This window comes from Macaca nemestrina, chromosome 10 (genome assembly GCF_043159975.1).
Source record: "Macaca nemestrina isolate mMacNem1 chromosome 10, mMacNem.hap1, whole genome shotgun sequence".
NCBI classification, from domain to species: Eukaryota; Metazoa; Chordata; class Mammalia; order Primates; family Cercopithecidae; genus Macaca; species Macaca nemestrina.
Window position 1 is genome coordinate 135,532,774 of NC_092134.1, and position 14,765 is coordinate 135,547,538.

The 14,765-nt window shown below is 41.4% G+C and overlaps 1 protein-coding gene across 2 annotated transcripts in view; it reads left to right on the plus strand.

Annotated features, from left to right (window-relative positions):
* Positions 1–14,765, plus strand: part of LOC105484236 (MKI67 FHA domain-interacting nucleolar phosphoprotein-like) — a 98,145-nt gene that overhangs the window by 30,834 nt on the left and 52,546 nt on the right. The window contains exon 5 of one of the 2 annotated variants that reach the window (XR_011609416.1): positions 13,481–13,809. The exons of the other annotated variant lie outside the window; for it this stretch is intronic. The gene's annotated coding sequence lies outside the window, so the exon portion shown is untranslated. Of the gene's footprint in view, positions 1–13,480; positions 13,810–14,765 lie in introns of those variants that run through there. 2 annotated transcript variants of the gene reach the window in all.

The following is a 14,765-nucleotide window of genomic DNA, read 5'->3' on the forward strand; positions in this document are numbered from 1 at the left end:
TTCACTTTGTGGGTAACTCGACCTTTCTGTCTGGTTGCGCTTAACATTTTTTCCTTCATTTCAACCTTGGTGAATCTGATGATTATGTGTCTTGGGGTTGCTCTTCTCAAGGAGTATCTCTGTGGTGTTCTCTGTATTTCCTGAATTTGAATGTTGGCCTGTCTTGCTAGGTTGGGGAAGTTCTTCTGGATAACATGCTGAAGAATGTTTTCCAACTTGATTTTATTCTCCTTGTCACTTTCAGGTACACCAGTCAAATATAGATTTGGTCTTTTCACATAGTCCCATATTTCTTGGAGGTTTTGTTCATTCCTTTTCATTCTTTTTTCTCTAATCTTGTCTTCATGCTTTATTTCATTAAGTTGATCTTCAATCACTGATATTCTTTCTTCCTCTTGATTGATTTGGCTATTGAAACTTGTGTATGCTTCACGAAGTTCTTGTGCTGTGTTTTTCAGCTCCATTAGGTCATTTATGTTCTTCTCTACACTGGTTATTCTAGTTAGCAATTTGTCTAACCTTTTTTCAAGGTTCTTAGCTTCCATGCATTGGATTAGAACATGCTCCTTTATCTTGGAGGAGTTTGTTATTACCCACCTTCCAGAGCCTACTTCTGTCAATTTATCAAACTCATTCTCTGGTCAGTTTTGTTCCCTTGCTGGTGAGGAGTTGTGATCCTTTGGAGGAGAAGAGGCATTCTTGTTTTTGGAATTTTCAGTGTTTTTGTGCTGGTTTCTCTCCATCTTTGTGGATTTATCTACCTTTGGTCTTTGATGTTGGTGACCTTCGAATGCGGTCTCTGAGTGGATGTAGTGTTTCTTTCTGTTTGTTAGTTTTCCTTCTGACAGTCAGGCCCCTCTGCTGCCAGTGTGATGGAGTTTGCTGGAGGCCCACTCCCGACCCTGTTTGCCTGGGCATCACCAGCAGAGGCTGCGGAACAGCAAAGATTGCTTCCTGATCTTTCTTCTGGAAGCTTCATCCCAGAAGGGCACCTGCCAGATACCAGCCAGAGCTCTCTTGTATGAGGTGTCTGTTGGCCCCTACTGGGAGGTGTTTCCCAGTCAGGATACATGGGGGTCAGAAGTCCACTTGAGGAGTCAGTCTGACCCTTAGCAGAGCTCGAACGCTTTGCTGGGAGGTCTGCTGCTCTCTTCAGAGCTGTCAGGCAGGAACATTTAAGTCTGCTGAAACTTTGCCCACAGTCTCCCCTTTCCTTAGGTGCTCTGTCCCAGGGAGATGGGAGTTTTATCTATAATCCCCTGACTGGGGCTGCTGCCTTTTTTTTTCAGAGTTGCCCTGCCCAGAGAGGAGGAATCTAGAGAGGCAGTCTGGCAGCAGCGGCCTTGCTGAGCTGCAGTGGGCTCTGCCCCGCTCAAACTTCCCAACAGCTTTGTTTACACTGTGAGCAGAAAACTGCGTACTGAAGCCTCAGCAATGGCGGATGTCCCTCCCCCCACCAAGCTTGAACCTCCAGGTCTATCTCAGGTTGCTGCTGTGGTGGCATCAATAATTTCAAGCCAGTGGATCTTAGTTTGCTGGGTTCTGTGGGGGTGGGACCCACCGAGCCTGACCACTTGGCTCCCTGGCTTCAGTACTCCTTTCTAGGGAAGTGAATGGTTCTGTCTCACTGGCATTGCAGATACCACTGGCATATGAAAAAAAGGAACTCCTACAGCTAGTTTGGTGTCTCCCTAAATGGCTGCTGAGTTTTGTGCTTGAAACCCAGGACCCTGGTTGCATAGGCACTGGAGGGAATTTCCTGGTTTGCAAGTTGCAAAGACCATGGAACAAGTGCAGTATCTGTTTCAGAGTTCCACAGGCTCAGATGCTCACAGCTTACCTTGGGTAGGAAAGACGATTCCTCAACTCCTTGCCCCTGGGTGAGGTGATGCCCTTCGGATTGCCTTCCACGGGTGCCCGGCATCCACTGTCTAACCAGTCCTAATGAGATGAACTGGGTGCCTCAGTTGGAAATTCAGAAATCACCTGCCCTCTGCGATGATCTTGCTGGGAGCTGTAGACCAGAGCTGTTCCTATTAGGCCATCTTGCTAGTAATCACCCCAGCTTACCAAAAAGAGCCACACAGGAGTTTCAGCACAAGTCCAGCTAACTGTAACATGGCATTTTCTTCCCCATTGTCTTCGGTACACTTTTTTCCATGGAGAACCTTGGGAGAAAAGGGGCAGCTCAGCCCCTTGGCTTACCAAGGTAACCAGATACCCCTAAAACTTCCTAAAGCTCAAAATGGCCCCTAACATGCCGCAATTTGTTCTTGAAGACTCACAATTCCCTTTCTTTTTGGAAATTAAGCAAGCTTATGGTGGTTTCTGAAACCTTGGCTCTCCTCTCTCAAGAAATTAAAAGATCATCCACATATTGTAATAACTGGGTTCCCCTGGAAGGTTGGATTTCCTCCAGGACTTAAGACTTGACTAAATAAATGTGGGGCTTCTGTAAAACCTTGTGGCAGTACAGTTTAGTGGTACTGTTGTTTTCTCCCATTCATGGGATTTTCCCATTCAAAGGCAAAGAGGTCCCTACTCCTAAAGTCTAGGGGACATGTTCAGAATCTATCTTTTAGATCTATCACACTAAACCACTTATGTTCATAGGGTATCTTACTGAGGAGGGTGTAGGGGTTAGGCACCACAGGGTGGCAGGTTTGGGCAATTCGATTTATAGTCCTTAGATCTTGCACTAATCTATATGACCCATCAGGCTTCTTAACTGGGAGAATTGGGGTATTGTATGGTGGCATGGAGGGTTACAATAGTCCATCTCTAATCAACCCCTCTATTACTAGTTGGAAACCTTTTCTCCCTTCAATATGAATGGGGTATTGTTTTCTGCAAATTACTTCTCCTGGTTGTTTTAGTTCAGTGTATAAGGGTGTCATTTTTAACACTCCCTTGTTGCCTTCCCTAACCCACACAAGGGGATCGATTTTTCTTTCCTTCCTCTCTATTTGGAGGTCCACCATTACTTTTATTTGTTCCTCCTCTATTCCTAATCCTAAACCCAGTCTCACAATCAAGTCTTGACCCAGGTTAGTTCCTGCTTCAGGAACATATAGGAGTGACCCCTCAATTTGATCTGGTCTCAATATAATTAAAATTTTCTTGAATATCAGAACCCAAAATACCTCCCCTTTTACCCTTGATACTGTCAAGTTTTCCTTAGAGAGTTCTGTACCCTTTGGTTGTTGAGTTAGGGAGGAGCGAATCTCCCCAGTGTCAACCAAGAATGTCACTTTTTCCCCCTTGGGTCCCACCCTCAAATCTATCAAGGGTTCCTGGTGGTACCTACTCAGAAGGAACCCCTGACCCCCTGCAACCTTCATCAAAGGTCATAAGGGGGATCACCTTTTCTTCTTTTTTCCTTTCAGGAAATTCTCTTTTAAAATGCCCTGGCTTTCCACACTTGTAACATCCATTTGTAGTCTTAGGAGCTTTTCCCTGCATTTCCCTTCTTTCTCTATGTCAAAATTTATCATTCCCTTGTCTCTTTTGAGGGAGATCTTAATCTAACCTTTTTCTAACTACCTCTTCCACAGTGAAAAACATGGTTTTCACTTTTTGTTTCTGCTTCTCTTCCTCTCTCCTTACAAAGACCTTCTGAGCTTCCCTCAGTCATTTTTTAATCAGTTTCTCATTCTATCTACCAATACTTTGTAGTTTCTTAGTAATGTCAGGCAGCTTTTAGTTACAAAGTTAACCTTCAAAAGGCCTTACCCTACTGAGTCCTGTGGATCTAATCCTGAGTATTTCCTCATTTGGTCTCTGAGCCTCTGCAAGAATGAAGAGGGGATTTCTTCTTTTTCTTGTTGAATCTCAAATGCTTTAGAGATATTTTTTGTCCTAGGAGTGGACTCTTTAATCCCTTTAATTATTATTTCCCTGAGGTACTGCATTTGGGCGTGATCCATGGGATAATTATTATCCCATTCAGGATGGACATTTGGAAATTTTTGTTCGGCTGATGAGACTCCTTTTCTGAGAGGATGTTGCCTCTCCCAGATAGTCATGGCCACTCTCCCAACCATTCCCCTTTCTTCTCCTATGAATAGAATATTTATAATAGGTATTATTCAGCCCAGGTGTAAAAGCTGGGCCATAGGAATTGGTCCAACTTATCTGCTAAACAAAGGGGATCTTCTAGGAGTGGGTTCATCCCCTTTTTGAAATCGCTAACTTCAGTACTTGTAAGCAGAGCATTTACAAAGCCAGTCTCTTCCTGTCCCGTGGGAAGTTCCCTAATGGGGAACATGCGAGATGTCTGCTGTTTGGAAAGGATAGAGTAGACCTTAATATCCCTTTTACATTGTTCTAATCCTTTTCTTAAATTTGGATAAGGCTCTAAAGGAGCATTTGGTTTGGCTCCCCCGCAGTCTCCAGGTCTTTCTTCCTCTAACCCTCCTGCTGCCCCTTGATCTTCCTGGCCCTTATTCTGTGAGAAATATGGAGGGGGAAAGCATGACAAGGGGTCCCTGGGCTTTTCACCAGACGAGGGCTTTTTATTAAGCTCTTTTTCTTCTTATTCCTTGAGGGGCAACATGGGGGCTAATTCCTTGATCCAACAGAGAAAGTAACGTATCTCTTCTTGTGAGGATGCGGTTTTATCATTCACATAGAGAATTAAAGCTTGGCACACCCAATCCTCATCTGAGCCAAACTTAGGCCAAAACATTGATATATGAAAAGTCTTTGGGCCAGATAAAACAGAAATACTTCATCATCTTTTGCTTTTTCTTGTCCCTGGTTCAAGGGTTGTCTCTCCAAACCTGAAGAATTCTCCCCAAGGAACTATCTGGGGGAATGTTGGAGGAAGTCTTTTTGGCTCCCTCTCTCCTTTGTTCCCTAGGCCTAGAATTTTTGTTTGCCATTTTTGGTAAGTCTCTGTGTCTGTTTTCTTCCTACGTACTCAACTCCCCCTGCTGGAGATTTCTTGCACACCTAGAGAATTGCTTCATTTGTCTGGCTGTTTCCCTCTCTTGGGAGAACGGAATGGTGGATTGGGACTCCGTACTTGCTTGTATCTGGGATATGTCTCAGTCACGCACACACGACCTCCAAAAATGCCCAACCACCAAGGTAGTACTTACAGTCCAACTTTCCTAGCTTGGCTCATGCAGGAGGTTGACTGGTTGCCATGGTGCCAGCTTTTTCTCCCTGCATCACCTTTGCTGCTTCCTGAATAACAGTCTTGGATTTGTCTGTGGCCTCTGTGGGGAGCCAAAATGCTCAGAGTGGGCCATCTAAAATTGGGTGGGACACATCTCCCCTCTCAGCCAGAGTCCCACCTCATGCAGGCGCGGATGAGCCCCCAAGCTTGTGAGAAACACATTCACCTGTCTAACCCCAAAGAATGGGCTCAGAGACACAACAGCAGAAGCAAGAATTTAGTGGCAGTCTTGCAAGATTGGGTGTCTGGTAGGCAGATACACCTGGGGCAGTTACAGCAGACAATTTATCTCCCAGCATGCAAGCCCCTCCCCTAGTTCCTCATTGGTTGAGTACTATGGGGTTACATCTTCCCGGATGTCGCCCAGGTTCCGTTATCCCCTTATAGGGTCATACCCTAGTCTGTTTTCCTGCTTAAGTTTCAATTTCCCAATAACAAAACTTTATTCTCTTTTACAGGCTGACCCCCTTGTCCACATTCTGTTCACTTATCATGGCTTTTTAGGTGCATGAACCATGTGCTTTGTCATGTCCGCAGGCTGATTGCCAGTACTTAGATCTATCATACCATAATGATGGACCATTAAAATGTTTTTTCCACACTATGTTGATCATTTCTTTTGTTGTGCAGAAGCTCTTTAGTTTAATCATGTCCCACTTGTCTATTTTTGTTTTTGTTGCAATTGGTTTTAGGGACTTAGCCAAAAATTCTTTGCCAATGTCTGATGTTGATAAGAGTATTTCCTAGGTTGTCTTCCAAAATTTTATAGTTTGAGGTCTTACATTTAAATCTTTACTTCTTTTTGAGTTAATTTTGCTTGTAGTAAAAGGTAGGGGCCTAGCTTCAATCCTCTGCATATGGCTAGCCAGTTATTCTAGTACCATTTATTGAATTGGGAGTCCTTTCTCTAATGCTTGTTTTTGTGAGCCTGGTCAAAGGTCAGGTGGTTGTAGGTGTGTGGCTTTATTTCTGAGTTTTCTGTTCTGTTCCACTGGTATATTTGTCTGTTTTTGTACTTTTTTTTGGTGCCTGTTTTGTGCCAAGCTGTTTTGGTTACTGTGGCTTTATAGTATATTTTGAAGTTGGATAGTTTAATGCATCTGGCATTGTTCCTTTTGCTGAGGATTACTTTGGCTCTTTGGGATCTTTTTTTGATTCAATATGAGTTTTAGATTAGTATTTTGTAAATCAGTGAAGAATGATGTTGTTATCTTGATAGGAATATCTTGAATCTGTACATTGCTTTGGGCAAATATGGCCATGTTTACAGTATTTATTCTTCCAATCCATGAGTATGGAATGTTTTTCCATTTATTTGTGTCATCTCTGATTTTTTTCTGCAGTGTCTTGTAGTTGTCCTTGGAGAGATCTGTTTTAGATCTGGGTTAGCTGTTTTCCTAGGTATGTCATTTTCTTTGTGGTTATTGTAAGTAAGATTGTATTCTTGATTGTATTCTCAGCCTGGATGTTATTGGTGTATAGAAATGCTCCTGATTTTTCTACATTTTTTTTTTTAAATCCTGAAACTTCACTAAAGTTGTCTATCAATTCTAGGAGCCTTTTGGCAGAATCTTTATGATTTTCCAAGCATAGAATTATATTGTCAGTGAAGGGAGATAGTTTGACTTTTTTTTTTTTTTTTTTTTCTATTTGGAAGCCTTTTTATTTCTTGTCTGATTGCTCTGGCTAAGACCTCCAATACTACATTTAATGGGAGTGGTGAGAATGGGCATCCTTGTCTTGTTCTAGTTCTCAAGGGCAATGATTCAACCTTTTGCCCAATTAGTATAATGTTGGCTGTGGGCTTGTCATAGATAGCTCTTATTATTTTGGAGTATGTTTCTTCTATGCCTAGGCTGTTGAGGGTTTTGTCATAAAGGGATGTTGGATTTTATTGAGAATTTTTCTGCATTTATTAATATGATGATATGGTTTTTGCTTTTGATTCTGTTTATGTGAGAATCAAACATGTTTATTGATTTGCATATGTTAAATGAGCTTTGCATCCCAGGTCTAAAGCCTACTTGATTGTGGTGTATTAACTTTTTGGTGTGCTTCTGGATTGAATTTGCTAGTCTTTTGTTGAGGAGTTTTGCATCTATGTTCATGAGAAATATTCATCTGAAGTTTCTTTGTTTTGACTCTGTTAGACTTTGGTTTCAGGCTAATGCTGGCTTCATAGAATGCGTTAGTGAGAAGCATATCCTCTTCAATTTTTTGGAATAGTTTCAGTAGGTTAAGTATCAGTTCTTGTTTGTATGTCTGGTAGAATTTGTGAATCCATCTGCTGAAGACTTTTTTGCTGTTTTTGATAGGTTCTTTATTACTAATTCAATTTTAGAAGTTGATATTGGTCTATTTAGGGTTTTAGCCTATTTTCTTGATTTAATCTTGGAAGATTGTACACTTCCAGAAATTTGTTTCCTCTAGATTTTGTAATTTGTGTCATAGAGTTGTTCATAATAATTTTTGAGGATCTTTTGTGGGATCAGTGGTAATATCACTTTTTTTGTTTCTGATTGTGCTTATCTGGATCTTCTTTCTTGTTGTTGTTGTTGTTAATCCAGCTAGGGGGGTCTATCAATTTCATTTCATTTTATTTTTTTGAAGAAACAACTCTTTGTTTCATTGATTCTTTTTGTATAAATTTTTGTATCTCAATTTCATTACATTCTTCTTTAGTTTTAGTTATTTCTTTTCTTCTGGTTTAGAGTTGGTTTGTTCTTCTTTTCTGCAGTGTCTTGTAGTTGTCCTTGGAGAGACCTAGGACTTTATGTGCAAAGTTAGATTGTTACTTTGAAACCTTCCTAGCTATTTTATTAAGGCATTTAGGGCCATAAACTTTCCTCTTAACATTGTTTTGTCTGTATCCCAGATTTTGGTAAGTTTTGTCCCTATATTCAATAATTTCAAAGAAATTAAATAATTTCTGCCCTAATTTTTTTTTTTTTTTGAGACGGAGTCTCGCTCTGTCTCCCAGGCTGGAGTGCAGTGGCCGGATCTCAGCTCACTGCAAGCTCCGCCTCCCGGGTCCACGCCATTCTCCTGCCTCAGCCTCCCGAGTAGCTGGGACTACAGGCGCCTGCCACCTCGCCCAGCTAGTTTTTTTTTTTTGTATTTTTTAGTAGAGACGGGGTTTCACCGTGTTAGCCAGGATGGTCTCGATCTCCTGAACTCGTGATCCGCCCGTCTCAGCCTCCCAAAGTGCTGGGATTACAGGCTTGAGCCACCGCGCCCGACCTTCTGCCTTAATTTTGATGTTCACCTAGTAATTATTCAGGTGTAAGTTGTTTAACTTCCATGTATTTGTGTAGTTTTGAGAGATCTTCTTAGTATTAATTTCTATTTTTATTGCACTGTTGTCTGATATTTTCCTTGGTATGATTTTAATTTTTTTCAATAGATTGAGGCTTGCTTTATGACCAATCAAGTGTGGTTGATCTTAGAATTTGTTCCGTTTGCAGATAAGGGGAATGTACATTCTGTGTTTTTTGGGTGGAATATTCTGTAGATTTCTCTTAGGTCCAATTTAACAAGTATTGAATTTAAGTCCAGATTTTCCTTGTTATTTTTTTGCCTTGATGATCTAACATGGTTAAGTGGGGTTTGAAGTCTCCCACCATTATTGTGTGGTTGTCTTATGTGTTTGCATAGGTCAAAAAGTTGTTTTATGAATATGTATGCTCCAGTGTTGGGCACGTATATATTTGGGATAGTTAGGGCTTCTTGTTGGATTATACCCTTTATCACTATGTAATGCTCTTTATGGTTCTTCTTTATTTTTGTTGGTTTAAGGTCTGTTTTATCTGATATAAAAATAGCAACTCCTGCCTTTTTTATTTTATTTTTTGTCTTCTCTGCATGGTAGATTTAAATCCACACTTTTACTTTTAAACTCTGGGTATTGTTACATGTGAGATGGGTCTCTTGAAGACAACAGATGGTTTTGTCACATCTTTTTATCTAGCCTGCCACTCTAGGTCTTTTAAATGGGTCATTTACCCCGCTTATATTTAAAGTTACTATTGAAATGTGTGATTTTGATCCTGTCATCATATTGTTAGTGGGTTATTATGTAGACTTCATTGTGTAATTGATTTGCAGTGGCTGTGGGTTACATGCTTAAGTGTGCTATTATGGTAGTAGGTGTTATTCTTTCAAATCTATGTTTAGCACTTTCTTAAGAACCTCTTCTAAGGCTGGTCCAATTGAAATGTATTCCCTCAGCACTTACTTGTCTGAGAAGGATTTTATTTCTCCTTTAATTATTAATCTCAGTTAGGCAGGATATAAAAGTTTTTGTTCAAATTTCTTTTCTTCAATGATGTTGAAAAGTATGTCCCCAATCTCTTCTGACATGTAAGGTTTCTCCTGAGAAGTCTGCTGCTGCCTGATGAAGTTTCCTCTGTAGGTAACCTGGCCCTTCTCTCTAGCTGCTTTTAAGATTTTTATTTATTTATTTATTTATTATTATTATTATTATTATTATTTTTTGCATTGACCTTGGAGAATCTGTTTACTAGGTCCCATGGTGGTGATCATATTGTATAGTATCTGGCTGGGGTTCTCCATATTTCTTGGATTTGCATCTTGGCCTTTCTAGGAAGATTAGGGAAATTTTTGTGTACTATATCTTCAAATATATTTTCTAAGTTACTTATTTTGTCTCCTATCTCAAGAATGCTGATGAGTCATATATTTGGTCCCTTTACATAATCCCAAGTAAGTGGATCCAAATAAACTGTCTTTAAACTCTGAGATTCTTTCCTTGGCTTAGTCTCTTCTGCTGCTAATATTTTTTATTGTGTTGTGAAGTTCTTTCAGTAGATTTCAGCTCAAGAAGTTCAGTTTTGGTCTTTTGTAAGATGACTGTCTCATATTTCAGCTCTCACATTGTTTTACTGGATTACATGGCTCCCTTGGATTGAGTTTCAACTTTCTCCTCAATCTCAATCAGCTTTCTTTGCCATCCAGATTCTGAATTCCATTACTGTAATTTCAGACAATTCAGACTGGTTTAGAACCATTATTGGGAAGCTAGTGGGCTTGTATAGAGGTTAGGAGACACTCTGGCTTTTTGAATTGCCAGAGTTCTTGTGCTAATTCTTTCTCATCTAGGAAGGCTGGTATTCCTTTAACTGTGTTGTAAATTGAATATAGTCCATTGACTTTGTTTCTGGAAATTTTCAGAGGACTTAGGCTCTGTACAGGGTCTTTCTTCGTCTTTTCCTTAGTTTTGCAGAGGGCATAATTAGTGAAGTGAGTTTTGGTGTTGTAGTTTGATTTACTAGATGGCGTTTCAGAGCAATGGGCAGTAGATAGGCTTTTGTTCAGCCACATGGTTCTTTGTAGTATCTTTGAATTTGCAGTTGTTTCTGCATGCAAGGGGAAGAGGTGACCCCCTCAGCAGGTCTGCTAGTGAGCCTTGGGAGAGCCACCTCAGATCACTGGCACTGTGCCCATATTTTTGTTGTGTTAGAAATAAATTTTTGGTGCATTAAAAAAAAAAGAAAAAAAGCACTTGAGCATAAATTTTCTCAGCAAGGCAATTTACTTCTGTAGAAGCGTGCATCTCATGGATGGAGCAATGGTGAGAGTACACCTGAACAAGGGAGGGGAAGGGGTTCTTATCCATGACACAGGTAGCCCCTACTGCTGTGTTGTTCCCCTATTGTCTAGGGTTGGACTGCACAGTCTAAGCTAATTCTGATTGGCTATTTTAAAGAGAGCAGGGGTATAAGCTGGAGTGGCAGGGTGAGTAGTTTGGTGGGAAGGATGCTTGCAGAACAGGTGACTCAGGATGACTTGGGTCAGAGCAGTTGACCAGGGGTGACTTAGGATGGAGCAGGTGACCAGGGGTGACTCAGGATGGAGCAGGTGACCAGAGGTTACTCAGGATGGAGCAGGTGATAGAGGCTAGGAGGGTGTTTTTTACTGAAACTAGAGGCAAGGAGATGAAGAGAATGAGGAAGTTAAACTTTAAAATGCAGATCAAAGAACAGGGGAGCTGAACATACTGATACATTAGTTCTTTGGAGAGGATCTCGGAACTAATTGTACTTAACAATTGACAGACTAAAACATTTGAAGAGGAATTTATTATATCCTACAGTTGTTAGGTCGTTCTGGCCATGAGGCTCCACTGGGGAGATGTCTGATCAGGAAATAGGCCACATGTTTACTAGACCAGCCCTGTGGAGGGAGACACAACTAGGTCCCATGCCAGTCCACAAACCTGTTCAACTCAGCCTTAGCCATTTTCTGAGAGTATGGGCTCCTCCCCTGTTTAAGTGCTGAGCACAGACCCCAGCTTGGTATTCCTGAGCTGCAGGCTGCTGTCCCGGGGTACTAGGACCTGATGGTGCTCTCTCTCCAGATGCTGGGGGTTGGGTTCTGGCTGCAGTGTGGGAGCTGAAGGGCTCCTAGTCTGAACAAAAGCACTTAGGTGGAGCAAAGCACCTAGGCTGGGCAGCAGAGGCTGCACTGTGTACACACTCCTACAGGACAGCCAGGCGAGTGGGCAAGTAGGCCTGCAGGATAGATGTGCCCCATTTCCGCAGAGAAGCAGTCCCCACTTCTCCTCCAGCAGTTAGCTGGTGCCAGGGCCTCTCAAAGGGAGGGAGACAGGCAGCCCTATGGGGTGTGTGCTTATGGCCAATCTCCCTTGGAGCTGATGCATGGTCAAAGGTCCTAGGATCTGTGCCTGCTTCATCTCTCTCTGTCTAATCTCTGGGGAGATTCTCCTGCCAGCTCACATGTCCATGGTAAAGTGAAGTCCTCTGAAACTAGGATCCCAGAGGTCCACAGCAGAGTGAGCAGTTCTCCAGCCCCTTTACTCACTCACCCCTTTGATAGGTGCTGTTTAGGGCCTGGAACCGGCCACAGCATTTGGGCACTCTACATGGGATTCCCAGCTTTCCCCCTCTTCAGACTCAGCAACTGTGTCTTTTCTCTATCCACATTTGGTATTTTCTCACCAAAGATCTGTTCAAATTATGTTAGTGTAGTCAAAATTTTGGTTTCTCTCTGTGAGAGCAGCACTTCCCAGCTGCATTTAGTCAGCCATCTTTGATAAAGTCCCTCATTTTATTTCTGAAGAGGCATCTAAAGATTCCCACTCTGCCGAGATGAGTCCCATCAGTTTTGCTTTTCATTTTCCTCTCAGTTTCACCTCATCAAGGTTTCTAAAATTCGCCCTATTTCTTAATAACTATTTAAACATTTCCACTTTCCTGGGATGAGTCCTTAATCTCTACTCTTCACCATTCTTTTCTTAACCTATTATTTTTATTAGCATTTGTAAGACTCATGAGAAGAAGCTGAGATAGCAAATTTGATAAGGTCTCTCTGACTATAACTTGATTTTGCAGTGGTACATTTACATGAATGCCCATGCAAAAAGGGCATTCCCCCATCCCTTTTTTAAACATGACCTGGGTAATGGGCATGTAGAATGTGAATGTCTCAGTTCCAGTTTTCATAAAGCCAGTCCCACATGGGTTGCATATGAAGTTGCTTCTTCTGTGGTGTTCCACTTGACATTTATAGATGGAGTTGAACAGTCTGCCTTCTCAGGGTAAGCAGACCTTACAGTGGCTTTTTTATCTCATCCACCAGGTTGGCTGTTCCCTTGGGAATAACCTCTTGTATGTCAAAATCACATATAGCCATCTGTGATTGTTCAATAGTGAGCTCTGGGTCCTGCATCAATCCAAACATATTCTCCCACTCTGCATTTAAAATAAAAGACACTTCTCCTATACAAGTTACTCTTATAATGCATTTTAGTAAAGGTTCCTCAGGGAGCTGATAAGACCAATAGTTTTAATAGTTTCTTGGTTGTTTCCTTCTCCCACATTGATAACCTTTATAGTAACCACAGGTCTCAAATTGTGTTGTCCCTGAATAATTTTGCCCTTATGGGGCAGCTTTGAGGCTAGTGATGAAGCTCAAACTCACTGAAATCTAAGCTTGATGTAGCATCAAGGTGAAACCCAGCACACTCATTTCATTTCATGTTAGCTGTTACAGATAACAATAACCAAATGATTGGATATTTTGCTTTTTTCTTATTAGTTTGCATTTCTTTATGTGTCTAGTGAACCAACTCCCTGTGAGTTGGATTCATCTCTAAATTCCACTGGTAAGTTTTGCCTTTAGTCGTCTTCTACCCTCCCATTCTTTCCATGAGCCAGGGCCATTCTAGCAAATCCCACTCCTAACACCAATTGTGTGTAGAAAAAATAAAAATAAAAATAAAACCTCAAACTGTGTTTTTCTTCTGCTTTCACACCACAGTGATCAACACAGAAGACTTCCATGACCAAATGTGGGAGGGGCTTTCCCCACCAACAAGGAAGCAATCAATTGTGCAGCAGATACCCACTGGGTGTCCTCCAATTTAATTCTGATGTTATCTACCTAAAACTAGTGTCAGATTCCACATGTTGAAGGCTAAGTGTCCACGACTGCTCCTTCCAATTTCAGACATGAGTTGCAAGTTTGGGCTGCCAGAACATCTGATCAACCAGTGATAAATCGACATTCTCAAGACCGCCCCCCCGACCCTTGAGTTCAGTTAATTTGCTAGAGCTGCTCACAGAACTCAGGGGAAACACTTACTTACATTTACCAGTTTTTTTTTTTTTTTTTTTTTTTTTACAAAGGATATTTTTAAAGAGATGAATAAATGTCCAGATTAAAAGATACATTGGGTGAAGTCTGGAAGGATCCTTAGTGGAAGAGCTTCTGCCCCTGTGGAATTGGAGTGCTCTACCTCCTGACACATGGATGAGTTTTTGTTCATCTTCCTATAAGCCTCCACATGTTTAGCTTTTTGAAAGCTCTCCAAACTCTGTCTTTCGAGGTTTCTATCTAGGCTTTGTTATGTAAACATGACTGGTTAAACCTTGGCCAGTAGTGATGAACTTAACCTTCAGCCTCTCTCCTATCCCCAGAGGTTGGGGGTAGGACTAAAAGACACAACATTCTAATCCTGCCTTGATCTTACTGATAACTAGTCCCATCCTGCAGCTACCTAGGGGCTGCCAGCCATCAGTCAATCATTAGCACACAAAAATACATCACTTTGGAAACTGTAAGGATTTAAAAAATTGTATGTCAGGAAATAAGGTCAAAGACCAAACATGTTTTATGATATCACAGGGCCATATTTCTCTCTTCTCTGTGTTGGTTATAAATTTTTTTCTAGGATTTGGGTATTTGTAAAAACAACTATATCTTTCAGTCTTTGTGTACTAAATTTGTGCAAAGGACAGTCTTCACCAATCACCTCAGCTGGAAGTTCTAGGACCTCTCAAATCTTTTCTGATCTCTGTTCACCTTGGTGTCTGCTTATAGAACTGCAGTTCTAATATGTTGCTGTCCTGTGTAAAGCAGCTTCCAAACTCTGCTGCTGTTCCTGTCTGTGCTCTTAGGTGAAATAGGAACTAATCCCTGGGAAACCCCTAGATAAGCCAGAATGTTTGACACACAGTCCACTCTTGCTCTAATCCCAGAGATGAGCCCCATTATTGAGAGGCAGAGATTTTCTCTTTATTACTCCATGGATTGCTGTGTAACA